Source organism: Sarcophilus harrisii, chromosome 3 (genome assembly GCF_902635505.1).
Source record: "Sarcophilus harrisii chromosome 3, mSarHar1.11, whole genome shotgun sequence".
NCBI lineage: Eukaryota > Metazoa > Chordata > Mammalia > Dasyuromorphia > Dasyuridae > Sarcophilus > Sarcophilus harrisii.
Window position 1 is genome coordinate 437,133,620 of NC_045428.1, and position 19,686 is coordinate 437,153,305.

The following is a 19,686-nucleotide window of genomic DNA, read 5'->3' on the forward strand; positions in this document are numbered from 1 at the left end:
TACTCCTGCTCTTGATATCACCCCCCAGATATTCCATTTTCATAGTCATAAATCCTGAAAGTCCCTTATCACAATCTGTTTTCATTCTTTCTCTTCCTCTGCCTTTCAAATACAAACTTTTCCCCTGTCACTCTTACCCTTAATCCCTCAACCCCTTAGCTCTTTCTCTGGCCATCACCCTTACCCTACCTATATAGTCCTCTCTTTCCCATTATGACCCCTTAATGAAACATTTCAATTATATACTATCCTCTTCTTTCAAATCATTTGCCCCTTAATACTTTCAAGGATCCATATCCTACCAAACTTCAGTTTTGGATTACTCCAACTATATACTACCTTTCCTCCTACTCAGAAGCTGTAGAAAATCTTGAAATTGTGCTGAGTCCACTATAAATTTATGTTACATGGTCTCAACTAGATTTGCATTGTGGAAAAGTAACTCTTATATCTCTCCAGATGACTCACTTCCCATCCCAATCAGCAGCTTTTCCAAACTCTTTCATCCCTCATTAAACTTCTCATAATTACCTCTACCCTGAGAGTTTCATATCATATTTTACTAAAAAAAACTTTGGCCATGTCCTGATATCTACTTTTCTCCTCTTCAGCTCATCTCAAAAACACTTAGATGATTTCTTTAATGAGCTCTTTCAAACATATCTCACATGAAGAAGTGGTCAATGTCTTGGCCAAAGCAAGTATCTTTACATAAACACGTTATCCCATTCCACAGTATTTTCTCCAACATGTCCCCTTTATCATTCTTAGTCTCTTTTATATTTTTATTTAAATCATTTTAGTTTTTAAAAATATGTGTTTATAATGTTAAAAATGTTTTAATGTTCCCAATTTTCTCCCTCTTTCTACCCCCTCTCTTACCCATTGAGAAGACAAGCAATATGACATCAATTATACACAGGACATCATCCAAAACATACTTGCATATTAGCCATGTTCCCAAAAAAGCAAGAAAAATAAAGTGGAAAAATGGTACTTCAATTTGTACTCAGAATTCATCATCAGTTGTCTTTCTGGAGGTAGATAGAATCTTTCACCTCAGTTCTTCAGAATTGTCTTGAATTATGTTTTGATCAGAGTAACAAAGTCTTTCATAGTACTGTTACTATGTATAATCATCTGATTCTGCTCACTTTACTCTGCATCAATTTATATAGATCTATGCAGGTTTTTCTGAAGTTACCTCTCTTGTCATTTTTTTTAATAGCATAATAGTATTCCATCACAATCAGCCATTCCCCAATTGACAGGCATTCCTTTGATTTCCAATTCTGAGTATCATGAACTCTGTAGAATACAAGCCCAATGAAATAGGCAATCTGGAGTTAATACATGATATGCCATGAAATTAATAGTTTCTATTTGCCAAATTACACTTTTGAGTTTTTGTGAGACTACTGGGGGTAAGTAACTTTCCCAGGGTCACAGAGCTAGCAAATGTCAAATGTCTGATTCTGAATTTGAACTCGGGTCCTAATGTCTCCAAGGTCAATGCTCTATCCACTGCAAATTATAGTTTTTAAGGAATTATTTTCCTCAGTAAGTTTATGTGCCTCTTTTTTCAATTGTCTAATTCTGATTTTTAAGGAGTTTTTTTTTCAGTGAAATTCTGTGCCTATTTTACTATTTAGGAAATTATACTTTTTAAGATCTTATGTTTTTCAATGTTTTTATGCCTATTTCACTAAGTTGTTCATTCTTTTTTTTATATAATTTCTTGCATCACTCATTTCTTTTTCTAATTTTCTAATTTCTCTAATTTCTTTAACTCTTCCAGGAATTCATGTTAGGCTTCTGTCCAATTTGCAGTTTTCTTTGAGATTTTGTTTGGAAATGTTTTCATATTGCTTATCTTCTGAATTTGTGTCTTGATTTTCCCTACCACCTTTACTATATACTTTTTATGGAGATGTTCTTTTATTGTTGTTGTTAGCTCACTTTATTAGCCTATTTCTTATCTTGAATTTTATGTGAAAGTTAGAATCTATTCATTTCTGAGTCAGGAGATGTTATCCCAAACTTTAGGATTTTTCATACTTCTGATTTCAAAGCTACCAATGGGAGTCTACAAATTTTTGGTCTTTCCAAGGTGTTGTGATCCTAGAGGGGTATGGTCACTGCCCTCCTGATCTGCACTTGAGTCTTAATCCAGAAAGGACTCCTGATACTCTTCAAAAAACTAATGTTTTATTCTGTGATTATTTGCATTTTTTCTCTTGACATATTTTGTTTATAAACATTGATTGTATGTTATCTAGTCAATTAGGGTATAGTACATGAGAACAGGGACTGTTTTTTTTTTTTTCCTTTCCCTTTTTATCCTCCATGCTTAGCTTAGTACATGGCACATAATAGGTGCTTAAATAAATGTTTGTTTACTGACTAACTTATTAAAATATATTAAAAGAATAAGAATAAGCACACCTTTCCTTAGTATAATAAGCAGTATCTATTTAAAACCAAGGACAATATAGTAGCATAACAATTAAGCTTACCAAAGGATCACTTCATAAAGACAAAAAAAAAAAAAAATCATCTAGAGGGAAAAAAAGTATTATAAATCTCTAGAGAAATAACGAAAAAAAATTAGAAGGGGCCTATCAGTATCAAATCTCAAGCTTCATTAAAAATAACTATTAAAAACTCATACTTGTTTCAAAATGAGAAAACTGATCAGTGAAAGAGATGAAGAACACATGATTCTGAAGCAAACAAGTATATTGGCCTAGTGTTTGATAAATCCCAAAACCATAAATTCTTGAGGTAAAGATTCACTGTTGGACAAAAACTGAAAAGTATAATAAATAATAACTAGCATTTATATAGTACTAACTATGTGCCAGGCATTGTGCCAAAAACTTTACTAATATTATCTCATTTTGGTTCTCATAACAATGCTGGAAGGTAGATGCTATTATATCCTAATTTTATAGCTAAGGAAACTGAGGTAAAAAGAAGTTAAATAACTTGCTTGAGGTTACATAGCTAAGTGCCTGAATATGAATTTGAACTCAGGTCTTCCTGATTCCAGACCGAATGCTCTGTCTACACTATCATTTAGCTATATCAAAAACAGTCTAGCAGAAGTTAGATTTAGACCAACATCTATATACTATAACATCAATAATTTCCAAATGCATACATAATCCCAATACAAAATATCACATGATAAAGAAATCAGAGGAACAGAGGATATATCTTTCATAACTATAGATAGGAGAAGATTTCCTGACCAAACAAGGGATGTAGAAGATCGCAGGAAATAAAATGGGTAATTTTGATAACAAAGTTAAAAAAATTTTGAACAAACAAAAATAATGCAAATAAAATTACAAAAAGAAATCCTTAACTAAGAAGCAGTGCTTCATTATAGCAAATTTCCCCAAGATATATAGGTATCTAATTCAATTATGAAAGAACAAAAACCATACCTCATTAGAGAATTGGTGAAAGAATATAAATAAACAATTCTCAAAAGAATAAAAGCAAGTTACCATTAAATTTGTGAAAAAATACCTCAAATCACTAATAATAGCAGAAAGGCAAATTAAAAGAACAGCAAAATACCACTTCAGATTGGCCCCAAAAAAAGAAGGAAAAGGAAATTACAATTATCAGAAAAAATGTGGGAGAACAGGCACTTTAATACATTGTTAACGGAACTATAAATTGATCCAAACATCTTGGAAAACAATTTGGGACTATAATGAAAACATTAAAATACCTTCTCATTCAGTATTCCTATTGCTATGAATAAATCTCAAAGAGAGAAAGTTCTCATATATAACAAAATATTTTTAGTAGCACATTTATTTTAGCAAAGAACTAAAATTTAAAGGTATCCAACAATTGGGTAATGGTTGATAAATGATATATGAATATTACAGAGAATTATTATACCAAAGGATTGGTTTTGGGAAATAAGAATATTTATATTAATAGATATAAAATGAGATGAGCAACAATAAGGAAACAGTTTATATAATTATAACAACATTGCAAAATCAAATGACATTGAAAGACTTATGAATTTTGATCAATTCAATGACCAGTCATGATTCCAAAGGACTGATGATGAAACCATCATCTTATCTCTTAACAAAAAGGTGGAAGAATAGAGTTGTATAGTGAGACATATTTTTGGACATGACCAATGTGTGGTTTTGTTTGTTTGTTTTTACTTTTCTATGATAACTTGTTACAAGGCAGATTTTTTTTTCAGGACATGAGAAGAGGGAGTTCATGAAAGTGATATCAAACAAGAAAAAAGAAAAAAGTTTCAATTTAAAGAAGACATGCAGAAGAATCCAGAGTGTAACATAAACAAGTGAGATAACTTTGGAACTAGCTTTAATGTATTACACAACTTATGAGATTTGTGGTTTCATATATAATCTTTTAAAAATTAATTTAATTTTGTATTACATTTTAAATTCTGAACTGTTTCCCTTTTTCCCTCCTCCCCTCCTCATCACACCATAGAGAAGGTCATCATTTGATATATAAATAGATGGGTAGACAGATAAATAGATAGGTAAATGATAGATATATGTGTATATGTATGTATGCATATAAAACCATACTATGCATTCTTCTATTTATCAATTCTTTCTTTGGAGGTGGTTAGCATCTTCCCTTATAGGTTCTTTGTAGTTGATTTGAACATTTGCAATGTTCAATTTAACTTAGTTATTCACCATTATTCTTTGAAAAATATTGCTGTTCAGCCCTATTTATAGTGGCTAGAAACTGGAAAATGAATGGATGCCCATCAATTGGAGAATGGTTGGGTAAATTGTGGTATATAAATGTTATGGAATATTATTGTTCTGTAAGAAATGACCAGCAGGATGAAAACAGAGGCTTGGAGAGACTTACATGAACTGATGCTAAGTGAAATGAGCAGAACCAGGAGATCATTATATACTTCTACAACAATACTGTATGAGGATGTATTCTGCTGAAAGTGGATTTCTTTGACAAAGAGAAGATCTAACTCAGTTTCAATTGATCAATGATGGACAGAAGTACCTAAACCCAAAGAAAGAACACTGGGAAACGAATGTAAACTGTTTGCATTTTTGTTTTTCTTCCCAGGTTATTTTTACCTTCTGAATCCAATTCTTCCTGTGCAACAAGTGAACTGTTCGGTTCTGCACACATATATTGTATCTAGGATACACTGTGACCTATTTAACATGTATAGGACAGCTTGCCATCTGGGAGAGGGGGTGGAGGGAGGGAGGGGAAAAATCGGAACAGAAGTGAGTGCAAGGGATAATGTAAAAAATTACCCTGGCATGGGTTCTGTCAATAAAAAGTTATTAAAAAATTAAAAAAGGAAAAAAAGAAAAATATTGCTATTACTATATACAACATTTTTTGTGGTTCTGCTCATTTCACTCTTCTTTATTTAATGGAAGTCTTTCCAGGTTTTTCTAAAATCAATTTGCTTGAAAAACCTTAAGAGACTTGCATGAATTGATACTGAATGGAATGAGCAAAATCAGAGCATTGTACTTCATAATAACAACATTGTGTGATTATCAATGATGATAAACTTAGCTCTTTTCAGCAATACAGAAATCCAGGACAATTCTAAAAGACTTGTGATAGAAAATGTCATCTGCATCCAGAAAAAGAACTATGGAATCTGAGTGCCAATCAAAGCATACTATTTTTGCTTTTTTAAAATTTGGGGTTTTTGTTTGTTTTTCTTTCTCCTGGTTTTCCCCTTATTTTCTAATTCTTCTTTCATAACAAGACTAATATGGAAAGATGTTTAATATCATTGTATATGTATAGCTGATAATGCATTGCTTGCTGTCTTGGGAATAGGGAAGGAAGGAAGGAAGGAAGGGCAAGAGAAAAATTTGGAACTCAAAATTTAAAAAAAAATGAATGTTGAAAACTATCTTTTTATGTAATGGAAAAAACCCTATTAAATGAAAAAAAATCAGTCTGTTCATCATTTCTTATAGCACAGTAATATTTCAATATTTCAATTCAATTCAATTCAAATAATTTCAATCATATACCAAAATTGTTTAGTCATTCCCTAATTGATGGACATCTCCTTAATTTCTAGTTCTTTGCCACTACAAAGAGAATAGTGATATATATCTTATCCTTTTTCTCTGATCACTTTGGGAAACAGGCATAATAGTGGTATTGCTACATCAAAGGGTGCATACTTTTATAACTCTTTGCGCATCATTTCAGATTGCTATCCAAAATAGTTGGAACAGTTCACAAATTCCACAATAGTGCATCAATGTCCCATTTTTTGCATATCCCCTCCAACATTTGTTATATTGTCTTTCTATCATTTTAGCCAATCTGATATGTATGAAATGACATCTCAAAGTTGTTTTAATTTGCATTTCTCTAATCAATAATTATTTAGAGCATTTTTCATATGACCATTTGTAGCTTTGATTTCTTTATCCAGAAGTTGTCTGTTTATATTCTTGGACCATTTATCAATTGGATTACACCTCTTATTCTTATAAATTTGACACATTTTATCTGAGAAGCTGTCTATAAATCCTCCTCTTTTCCTTTTGCCAATATTTTGCTTTCTTTTTCATCTTGGCTACATTGATTTCATTTATACAAAACCTTTCAATGGGCAGCTAGTTGGTGCAGTGGATAGAGCACCAGCCCTAAAGTCAGTAGGACCTGAGTTCAAATCTGACCTTAGACACTAAATACTTCCTAGCTGTGTGATCCTGGGCAAGTCACTTAATCCCAATATCCTCGGGGGAAGAAATTTAAAATAATCGAATATATAATCTTTCCCTCCCATATTCTTTGCATATAAAAACATTCAGATTTATTAGTGTTTGTCAAATTTAGAAACAGTTTTAAATCAATGAAAGTTTTAAAATAAAAAGTGATATTGTTTTGGCTTCTTTGTGGAAGATAGGTTGGAAAAGAGAAGTCATGGAGACCAAGTTGAAGGCTATAATAATAGACCAGATGAGGATTTTAAGAACCTAAACTAACTTTCCCACTTCTGATATTTATGATTTGGGGATCTTACTTTTTTTATACCTTCCAATCTTTTGTATGACTGGAAAGGATAGTTTGATTTAGCAGTTTTGCCTTCTTAAACTTTGAAGAAGAACATAATTCAGTACAAAACTTGGCATGAGACCTAAGCCAAATTTCTTCAAAACATTTATTTATTTCAAAAATGGAAGGAGGATAACAAAAATGACTCCCTTTGAGTCACAGTCACAATATTGGACATTCCTATTCCGAAGCCTTGTGAGCCTGAATGTTTTTAAGAGGACTCACAAAAACTCATTGGTAATCTAGTTCAACCCACAACAAACAAGAATTTCTGCTATAACACATCTAAGGCATAGTTATTCAATCTTTGCTTGAAGTAGCCCCATTGATGATGGATCCAAAACCTCTGAAAGCAGCCCATTCCTCTTTTGCACAACTAATTGTTATGAAATCTTCCCTATATCAAGCATAAAATTTTCACTTTGTGTCTTCTACCCATCACTCCTTGTTCTACCATCTGGAATCAAACAGAACAAGCTTTATCCTTTTTCTACATGGTCTTTCATGTTTTCAAGAAAAACAGTTATCCTATCTTTCCTGAGACTTCTCTTCCTAATTTCCTTCAACCACTTTCCTATGGCATGGACAATTGAATCCCTTTATCTTATTTTTTAGCTAGTGGCTAGGTTAAGAAGATTATCAAACACTGGAGTTTCCAGGGTCCATATAAGTGAACAGCAACTAGCAGGAGAAAAATTAAAGGGTCCTAAAGTGCATCCAAGCCCTTGATGTTAGAAGGAAATATCTCCTACTAGGGTTACATTTCAGGGGTTTAATTTTTATCTATTTTTATTTTTTTAAAAAATTTTTATTATAACTTTTTGTTTACAAGTTATATGCATGGATAATTTTACAGCATTGACAATTGCCAAACCCTTTGTTCCAATTTTTCCTCTCCTTATCCCCACCTCCTCCCGCAGATGGCAGGTTGACCACATATGTTAAATATGTTAAAGTATAAATTAAATACAATATAAGTATACATGTCCAAACAGTTATTTTGCTGTACAAAGAGAATCGGACTTTGAAATAGTGTACAATTAGCCTGTGATCTATTTTTATTTTTAACTTGAGCTTTCCTCACTAGCAATAGTTTCCAAGGAGCAAGGAACAACTCAGGGATGATCCCACAGAGTATTGTACAATTACACATTGTACAATGTAGAGGGTGGGAGAGGTGAACAATGACATAGCTCCCCATTTATTACATAGAGATGAGTATCTGTCCTCACAAAGGACTATTGATTAGGGGGTGTCAATGAAGTGTGATAAGGGTACAATTGTAAGATCTGTTGATTGCTTTAGACTCTGTATGAGTATAAAGAACAAGAGAAGTATTCATGAAGGGAGACAGACAATGCAGCTGCTGCTTTGTATGAGCTGCCTGAAACTGGTGAACCTTCCTATATCTCTAGAGAGATACCTGAATAAGAAGGCTTAGAAATTTGATTTATAAACTACCTATTCTTGGCAAGATTTTTCATCAAAACACGAAAAAGACTGATATATAAAAGAAGATATGATATGACTGCTGAGATGTCAGACATCCTATTTTCAAAACTGTGCCAAGAGAGCCATGAGTGTAGGTTGTGGGACAAACCCTAAAGCAAGTAGTGCATCTGGAGGTAATCTAAAAACAGTTATGAATATTCTCAGGAAAGAATTTTCATTTACCTAAGGAGAAAGTCTTTGAACTATGTTTGGACATGTCACTGAAATATTATAAAAATGGCAGATACTTAGTACAGAAAAATGAAGGTACTTACAGCAGAGTTCACAGGATCCTGCCTTTGATGTTCTCTGTACTTTAAATATGGGATGCCCCTCTGCTAATTACTTGAGTGCATGTGGGCACTGAATGGCTAACTCACTGGTATAAAAAGCATAGAAATAATTTGTGTTAACACCTAATTTCCTTCCTAGAGGAGAGTGAGAAGATTTTAGTTTTATAAAAAGATTGTAGAGAATTTACAGAAAATAGCAATCAAAGGAAAATGGATGCGGGGTGTGTCAACTATTATAGGCTGGCCTAAGGGTTTAGGTGTACTCATGATGACAAACTTATTCTGACAACTACAGATGACTTAGTAGGGAGAATGTTCCCCCACTTTCTCTGAAATGATCTGGCTGGTCACAAAGGAAGAGACAAAACATATGGAACAAAAATAATCACACTATGAAAATCCAGTATCTTGGATCGCTGGGCAATTTGTTTAGATATAAACAACCAAGACCAAAAAGAAGGCCTTACTAGAGATATCCAGTTCAAAACTGCTGTCTTTCTTAATGCTATTCAGTTTCATAATTACCTCAATGATCAAGAGATGCTTAACCCAAGTTAAGATAATTTAGTCAAATAATTTAGTTTTGGTACTGTTATACAAAAGTCAGCATCTGAGGGAATGAGGTAGTCATTTTATGTCTTGCTGACTATAGATATTTACATGTTGTCTCCTCCATTGAACTGTGAGTTCTGTAAGAGAAGGAAACTTTTTTGTAACCTTGCTTTGTAGTTTCGGTGCTTAGCACAGTGCCTGAAACATAGTAGGTATTTAACAAATACTCATTTATTTTATTTGACTTGAATTATGGACAAAAATGGGAATATGTGTTCTGAGTGCATTCAAGAGTATAATCCATCATTGGTCTTCCAGATGGTAAAACTCACAGGGCCATAATCAAAAAACAGATTTTGATCGGGACAAAGGCTACTCCCTACCTATGAAAAAATAATCCTTATCCTAGTAATGTTTCCTGGGTCAATTTCACATAGATTCACAGGATCTTATACTACAGTAACAGTGAAAATTATGAATGTAATATTTTGCAGGTCTCGTCAGTGGATTCTGAACCATAATTATATTCTAGTTTTATGAATAACAAAGTATCACATACCTTTAAAAGACCTGAGAGGAATCAAAAAAGACTGCCCAAATTAGTGCCATGTCATTATACATCTGGAATACATTTAGATTATGCTCATAACTTAAAAAAAAAAAAGGAAATTATGTCCCTGTAGAGTTCAGTTCTAACCAATATTTCTATAGTGACTGCTGGAAGGAAAGCTTTCCCCGGTGACTTTGGACACTAAGATCAAGAGAAACCTCACTATCTTGAGGAATATAAGTTCTGTTTGATCTCAAGTCAAAGATTTATTTGAAAAGTCCAGAATCCATACCCAATGTATTTAAAGCCATTGCTGCCATTGCAAATTGCTTACTTGGAGAGTTTAAGTAGTGATAAATATTTGGCCAATGGCAATTTAATGGAAGACCAGTCAAGTGATATACAGTAGGAACTTTTTGTACTCTGAGAGTAGTATGGTAGTTGTAAAGATCTAGCAGGAACTTTGAAAGTGCTTGCTAGTTAAGTTCTGGCAATATCATGGTTTAGGTTGGCATCCATATCAGTGGTGAAACCATTCTTGTGAATCTAAGAAATAGATGGGTATGCATAAGGTTGTAGTCTGGCCTATTTGAAACCATAATGATGATTGTTTTGACAAAAGGAAAGTAAACTGAGTAGTACATAAGATAACAGAAAATATCTTAGTAAATCAGATACCAACATCCTTGCCTGATGGAAATGTGTAGGTATAGATGGTACTGACTATTTAAGTGGGGAAAACTCAGTGTGCAAAAAAGACCTGAAGATGTAAATGCTTTCATTATGTATCAGTACTGTGTTAAGTGAATAAGTGTTTATTAAGTGGTAATGTGTGCTTAACATTGTTCTGAGTACTAGGATTACCAAAAAAAAGACAAAAATAGTTCTTGTTCTCATGGGGTGCAAGTGGGAGGGAGGAGGGCAACATGTAAACAACAAAGGGCAAACACCATACATACAGTATAGGATAAATTGAAGATAATTTCAGAGGGAAGGTATTATCACTAAAGAGGACTGGGAAAGGTTTCCTGCAGATGCTGGGATTTTTTCCTCCTGGGGCTAAAGAGATACAGTCTTTTAAGGACCATTCTGCTCACCTTATAGTGTGAAGAAGAGACTAGAAAGAATATCTAAAATTATCTGCTTATCCAACTCTGGCCTGTTTACCACAGGAGGCAGGGATACCACCCTGTGGTCAAAACACAAAAAATGTACAAAAACTTTTACAAAGATGACTCTATTTACCATTCATACATGGAATGTATACACACAGACAAAACAAAATCCAGTAGAGTTAAAAAACAAACACCTCTAAGTATGAGAGAACTTATCAGATATCACATCTAAATAACAGCTCTAAGTGAAACAAGACTGGCAAATGAAAGCTAGTTTACTGAAGTTGGAACTGGATACACATTTTTCTGGAGTGAGTACAGTGATAGGGAGTACCAAGAAGTTGACATAGGGTTTGCAATTAAAGTCAAGCTAGTCAAAACTTGTATTCGTACAAAAAAAAAAAAAAAAAGGTTGAGTGACAGGTTCATGATTATGTGATTGCCATTTGCAGGTGATTCATGCCACTATCATCATCAGTGCCTGTTTTTCCATCATGACGTACCTTGATGAAACCAAAGAAAACTTATATGAAGACCTGGCCACCTTATTCTCAATGTGCCAAAAGAGTGCCCAGGTTTACAGTTCTTGGTGACTAGAGTAATCTCAGATTACTAGACTTGGCAAGGAGTCCCCAGGGAGAATGAAGTTGGAAACAGCAACACTAATGGTCATTTACTACTGAAGACTTATGCACCTTATGACCTTCTTATCGCCATTACTGTCTTCCCTTTACTTAAATACAATATAACTTTAAGGTTGCCTTCACTAAAAACTGGAAATTATACTCCTAGGGTCTGAGCTGCAAAGCTAGCAGATTTGCTTCTATTTGATATACAAACTAAAACCCTTGAACTCTGTTTACACTGAAATGCTAACCCTAGGTATAGGTATTATCCTTAGTCTGTCTTTGATCTATGTCTCAGTCATGAGTGACAGAACCATGACAGAGCTGCTAGTTGGTATCAGTCCCCATGTCCTCCATAGGTTTAGATTCCTATATGCTGGATTTGGAACCTATTCTTACAATAATTTCTTGCTCTGGAATGCTCTTTATATCTCATCTCCAGTGTCTGTAGACCTTTCTGTCTGAATCTCAATGCTGGCCTGGGCTTAAAAAAAATACTGTCATTATTTTTTCTAGGATTTATGAAAAATTGGTTGAGGTATGTTTTCTAGATTTTAATGGGTTATATTTCTTTTAGCTAATTTGCTGTCTTGACTCCACTCTTTGTCTATGCCTGTCAGTTCACCATAACTAGAAATAGGTGTTTTCCTTTCTTTTCAATGCTATGCTATTGATTCATAAGAATGCTCATAGAATAGTTGAAATAATTAAACAATAAAAATTATTTTTATTATCATTTATATAAAGCCTTAAGGTCTGTAAAAGGCTTTAGATATTATCTCATTTAACAAAGCAATCCCAATCCAATTATGATTCATTTTATAGGTGGGGAAAACATTAGGAGATTTTTTTTTTTAACTGAGGCAATTGGGGTTAAGTGACCTGCCCAGAGTCACACAGCTAGGAAGTCTTTAGTATCTGAGACCAAGTTTGAACTCAGATCCTCCTGACTTCAGGCTGGTGCTCTATCCACTGCGCCACCTAGCTGCTCTAGGAGATTTTTTTTTTTTTTTTTAAGGTTTTTAGAATGCATTTTATTAAGTCATTCATTCAGCAGTGAAAAGAACTGGAAAAAGGCATGGCTTCTTCTTTTTAGTTTTACTTTATAAAGAGATCAAAACAAGGACATTGCTTGTAAGTTGTTTCCAGAACACAAGTTTGCAACTGCTGCAGCAGGCAGTTTCCAGATAAGACATGAGGATTTTTTGAGATGTATATCAGCAGTTAAGTTTATACATTCAATAAAATTTAGGCTAAGTCAAAACACAATCCTAATGAGAATCCAACATAAGATCTGAATAGGATTCAAACATTTCTTATAGTAAAGTCCAGTTCAACTGCTAGGAGATATTAAGTGACTTGCCTAGAATCACAGTTAGATATTATCTGGGGTAGAATTTAAATGCAGGTTTCACCTACTCCAAATCCAGTACTTCATGTAGTGAGTCAACTAAATGCCTAATTCAATCCAATCATGTAACATAAAATGAGCAATATGTATTCTTCATCCTCTTGGTTTTTCTTTTGTGAAGTCATAGGCTAATATCTTTTCCATAATCATACTTCTCATTAAGGAAATTAATATTTTAGGACTTTGGTTTGCAAATGGAACTGTGCTAATTCTATCAAGCCCTAGAACAAGAATATTAGTGAACCTCACTATGTGTAGTGAATTCTTCTTCTATTTGAACTTTGCACAGGGCATTCTTCTTTGATGAGCATACATTTTCCTAATGTTTGTTTCATCTTTTTTGTTTCGGTACTCACTGGACATCATTTACCAACATCAATGATTAATTACTTTATTATGTTTTGTATTTTCTTAACATATGCAGGGCAGACATCTAACTGAAAAAAAACTTTTTAAAGCTTCTTTTAAAAAATTTTAGGTTATACGTTTAAATTCATTTTTGCATGTTTTCATGATTTGTGTTGGGAGAGAAAAATCAGAACAAAATGGAAAAAAACCATTTGAAAAGGTGAAAATAGTATGTTCTGATCTGCATAGAATCTCTCTAGTTCTCTCTCTGGAGGTGGATGGCATATAGTTATTGGAATTGTTTTGGATCATTGAATTGCTGAGAAGAGTCAAGTCTATCATAGTTGATCATCATACAATCTTATTGCTGTGTATAATGTTTTCCTGGTTCTGTTTGTTTCACTCAGCATCAGTTCATGTGAATCTTTCCAACTTTTATATATACATAGATCATTTTGATAAAGATTTCCTACATAAAGGCATTTGCTTTCCTAAGTTATAGATGTTTGAAAGATTTCCCATGATGTCTCCAAAGTAATTGCTAAGTCTTAGAGATTTTCTTAAGCTTCAGATAAATAAAGTGATTTGTCCATGGTCAAAACACAGCTGGAAATTAAATTCAAATTTTTTATCTGTAAATCTATCTTTCTGCCCAAGTCATGTCAATAACAACCTCTGACAGCATCACAACCTCTTGTTGTGTCCTAGGTACCATGCTAGAGCTGGGAATGCAAATACATACAAAATAACAATCTTCAAAAATACTTACATTCTAACAGGGGAAGACATATATAAAAGGGACATGGAAAGTATGCAATAAAAGGGGGTCCTAGGTTTTTTCTGAAACTATCCCATTCATCATTTCTTATGACACAATAGTATTCTTATCACATTTATATATTATAATTGGCTCAGTTATTCCCTACTTGATTTCCCCTCAATTTTTTGCCAACACACAAAAAAATGATTCTATAAATATTGCTATACATATGTATCCTTTTCTTTGATCTCTTTGGGGTATAAATTTAGTAGCTGTATTGTTGAGTCAAAGGGTATTCACAGTTTAATAGCTTTGGGGGCATAGTTCCAAATTGCTTTCCAGAATAAGTAGACTAGTTCTTAACTCTGCTGATGGTACATTAATAAACCTCTATTCTCACAACCCCTAAAGCATTTGTTATTTTCTTTTTTAGTTACCTTGGCCAATCTGATAGGTGTAAAGTGATAACTCAGAGTTGTTTTAGCTTTAGCTTTCATTGCTCTTGTTATTAGTGATTCGGAACTCTTTTTTTTCTCACATGGCTTTGAAAATTGCCTATTCTCCTTTAACCATTAAAATTTTTTTTTTTCTTTCGTGAGACAATTGGGCAAGTGTTAAGTGTCTGTGGCTGAATTTGAACTCAAATCCTCCTGACTCCAGGGCTAGTGCTATTTCAACTGCACCATTTAGCTAACCCAATTTTTTTTTCAATTCGGAAATAACTCTTATTCTTATAAATTTGATTCAATTTCCTATATATCTTATAAATTAATCCTTCATTCTTAAAAAAAAAAATTCCCATTTCCACTTAACTAACATTAGATCTCTCCTCTTCCACTCAGGTAAACTTAAAAAAAAAAAAAGCCTATACCATGTGAACTTCATTTTCTCTTGCTATCTATTTTCCAACTTTATCACGTAATCGAACATTTTCTCTCTACGGTTGCAAAGGTCTCTTAATTATAAAATATAATGACTTTAATTACTCATCATTTTTTACCTCTCTGTAGAATTTTACATTTTCTTTCTATGTCTTTTAAATATTTAAACAACTTTGTTAACATTCACATCTGTTATGACACATCATATAAATGTAAGCACAGAATTATATAGTACAATATATATTTTCTGCATGATCCAAAATATTTGGTGGCCCCAAAAAACTTTCCTCTTTTTAAGGGCACAAAATAATTTATTAGAATAAGGAAACGAGTTTCAGGCTTACTTTGGGGAACATTTGTCCCCAAAATGAACTTTTTATTATTATTATTATTTATTTATTTTTAATATACATTACTTAATGAATTATATTGGGAGAAAAAAATCAGAACAAAATGGAAAAACCAGGGGAGAGGAAAAAAACAGAAAAAAGAAGTGAACATAGCATGTGTTGATTTGCATTCAATCTCCATAATTCTTTTTCTGGCTGCAGATGGCATTTTCTATGCAAAGTCTATTGGAATTGCCTTGGACCCAAAAAACTTTCTTTAAAATTCAACAGCTTATCAAAAATTAAAATCATATTCTATTTAAAATGAACTGTTAGCACAGAGTCAGACTTCAAAATATATAAATTTAGTATAGCTTGAAAAGTTGCACGAAGATGTTTGAAGATAATCTAATACTGTGCAACAGATACAAGAAACATTAGATTTTAAAGCTTTTAAGCATAACTCATATAACAAAAGTTGTCGGGAGGATCCAGGGAAAATGACAGAGTAGATTGGTAAATTTGGGGCTCTCCAGATTTCCCCCACAAATAGAACAAATTTATGCCTCAAGGCAAACATAGACTGGTAAAAAATCAAGATTGGGGAAGAGCAGAGGTCCTCCTAGTGCAACCCAACAAGATCTGAAGAAAGACCCCCAAGCCAGGGTAACCTGAATTGGCAAAGAAAAAAGAACCCCAACTTAGAAATTTACTATGGGAATAGGGAAGACTGGGGTTCATCTTCAGAAGACATAAATAATAATAATAATAATAATATTGAAAGCTTCAACCCCAAAGAGTGATGTGAAATATCTCCTTGCCCAGAGAGAATTTATAGAAGAATTCAAAAAAGAATTTAAAAATGAAATTAGAGACACTGAGGAAAAAAATTTTAAAAATCCAAGAAAAACAAGAGATTATGAAAAAAAAAAGTTAAGCAACTAGAAAAGGAATATAGAGTCTCAAAGATGAAAATAATTCTTTGAAAATTATAATGAGGCAAGGGGAAGCCAGTAAAACTTTGAGAGATGAAAAAATAACAAAACAGATTATAAAGAATGAGAAAACAGAACAGAATGTGAAATATAAGAAAAATGACAGATCTGGAGAACAGATTAAGAAAAGAAAATGTAAAAATAATTGGACTGCCAGAAAGTTGTGACCAATAAGAGAACCTTGGCACAATAATGCAGGAAATAATCCAAGAAAATTGTCCTGAAGTGATAGAACATTAGGGGAAAATAAAAATAGAAAAAAAAAAATCCATCAATCACTGTCTCAAAAAAAATCCTTTGTGGAAACACATAGAAATATTATTGCCAAATTTTGAAACCTTCAGATCAAAGAGAAAATTTTGTGAGAACCAAGAAAAAAAAGCACAATTCAAATATGCCAGATACAATTAGAACTGTACAAAACTTATCAGCAGCTACAATAAAAGACTGCAGGTCCTGGAATCATATCTAGTGAAAATTAGAAAAACTAGGCCTGCAACCAAAAATATCATATACAGCAAAATTATCTATAATATTGAATGAAAAAAAATGGACATTCAATGAACTTGCATATTTTCAGGACTTTCTATCAACCAAATCTGAACTTAATAGAAAATTTAGCATATAAGAGCCAATATTAAAGCTCAGTTTCAAGAAACTCAACAAACAAAATGTCTAAAAATGGTCAAAATATTCATTTTTTTTTCATGGCAAATATATACTTTATGTTTAAGATTCACATCAACAATAGGGTAGTTCAGAATTAAGATAAAATTTATATTATATAAATGAGGTGCAGAGGAAAAATACACAGAATCATTAGAGGGGAAGGGGAGAGCTTCTAGTTATGAAAACCTACTCACATCAGTAATGGGCTTAATAGGAAACACTACATATATACTATGAAGGGTATAGCACCCTCCAAAATCTATAAAGAAATAAGGGGAAGGGATGGGCAGATGGGGAAGCAAAGGGTGAGGAAAGAAAACTAGGGAGGGATCCTTGGATCAGGGAGAGGTCATGTAATAGCAAGGCAAGCTATGGAGCAGAATTTAAGCAAAGAGTAAGGATGGGAAAGACGTGTGTGTGTGTGTGTGTGTGTGTGTGTGTGTGTCTGTGTCTGTGTGTATGTGGGTGTGTATGTGTTTACATTTGGATACATAAATATATCTTTTCTTAACTATAGCTTGCCTGGGAGTGATGGAGGGATGAAAGGGGAGAAAGAATAAAATAAATAAGATGCACAGCAGAGAACAAAAGAACAATTCACAAGGAAGTAAAGAAGAAATGGATATTCATGAATATAATATTCTTCAAATATATAATGAATATTATATATATACTTTCTTGATTTGGTAATTTGTTATATATTGTGAATCCTCCCTGATGTTCTTTTGGGCATATGATAATATTCTCTTTTGTGTTGTTTTATTTTGTTTTGTATTCCTTTTCTGTTTTTCTTTTTTTCTCATTGTGTTTTTTTTTAAATAAAATAAAAATAACAAATCCCCCTCCAAAACAAAAATCATTTAAAAAGAAGAAAAAAAAAACAAAATAAATTTTTAAAAAGGAAAAAAAACCCTAAGTTGTCAACAGAAAGATCAATTGTTTTCACTAATGCTAAACTATTAAATTATTGAGTCCAATGTTAACAAAGTGTTAAATTGAAAATTTTTAATATTAATTTTACAATTTTCAACTTATTTATTCTTGCAAGTGACAATATTTAAATTTAAATAGTACCAAATAAACTTAATTACACATCATTTTCTTATTTCTGCTTTCATAAAATTATCTACACCCTTAGTTTAGTTATATACTCAGAAGAAAAACAATAAAAACTATGGTGAAAGTACAGTGGTACCATTTTATAATGCTGGTATAAGGGAGCCTTTCTGTATTTTTTGACATGTTTCTCTTGCCATTCCTTTTATCTGTTTGATTACTTTTTCTCAAGTTCCCTTTTGGAATCTTTCAGAGTGGATTTAGCTCAGTACTTGGCATATAATATGTACTTGACATATTCTGTTGATTAAATAATTTAATTGTCACAAAAATGCTATAATTAATATTTTGGTATATATGTGACATTTCTGTCTCTAACCTTTTTTTGGGGGAAGGAGGAAACAAGCATTTATTAGGTGACTTCTGTGTTCAAGGCCCTGACTGTATGTCATTTGTTTACAAATATCATTCCATTTGATCCTCACAACAACCCTGTATTATTCTTATTTTATAGATGAGGGATATAGAGATTAAGTAATTTAGCCAGGGACACGCAGCTAGCAAGTATCTATGGCCAATTTCAAACTCGGGTCTTCCTGACTCCAGTTCCAACATTCTATCCACTGTATTATTTAGATACCTCTATCTTCTTGCAGCATATACATAGCTTTCATATTTTTGGCTTAAAAGGCATGAATATTTTAGTCATTTTAAAAAAACACAATTTCAAATTGCTTTCCAGAATGAATGGACCAATTCATAGTCCTAAAAAACAATATGTTAATGTTCCTGTGTTCCCGAAATTACTCCAACATACACTATTTTCATCTTTTATTATATTTGCCAATTTGTAAGCTCAAAATTGTTAGATTTGTATTTTTCTTATCATTAGTTATTTGGTACAATATTTCATATGGTTATATATCTTTTGCAACTCACCTTTTCAAATCTGTTAGTCCATAAACTTTGACCATCTGCCTATGGCTCTCTTGATAATGATAGCATCTCAGTGAAGTATGAATAAATAATGTGCTCACTTTTTTTTTTTCTAGAACCATATGGGTTCAGTAGCAAGAAAAAGATGAGGATAATTGGAGACATCCCTGGAGGCAGTGAGAGACATTGGTATTTTTTTCCCATTATATTTTTTCCCCCAATTACATGTAAAAATAGTTTTCAACATTAATTTTTGTAAGATTTTGAGTTCCAATTTTTTCTCTTTCCTTCCCTTCTCCCCTCCTCTCCATAACAGCAAGAAAATATGATATAGGCTATACATGTACAATCATGTTAATATTTCCATATTAGACATGTAAAAGAAGAATCAGAACAAAAGGTAAAAATCACAAGAAATTTTTAAAAAATGAAATAGTATGTTTCAAGCTGTATTCAGAGTCTAGAGTTCTTCCTCTGGATTTGTATTACATCTTCTATTGCAACTCTTTTGGAATTATCTTGGATCATTGTATTTCTGAGAAGACCTAAGTTTATTCATAGTTGATCATTGCACAA

General features: G+C 32.7%; 1 protein-coding gene across 1 annotated transcript in view; it reads left to right on the top strand.

The window, feature by feature from the left end:
* The first annotated feature begins 4,246 nt into the window (after window positions 1-4,246).
* FLT3 (fms related receptor tyrosine kinase 3) overlaps window positions 4,247-19,686 on the top strand; it is a 124,763-nt gene continuing 109,323 nt past the window's right edge. The window contains exon 1 of the mRNA XM_031960750.1: window positions 4,247-4,348. The gene's annotated coding sequence lies outside the window, so the exon portion shown is untranslated. The remainder of the gene's footprint in view (window positions 4,349-19,686) is intronic.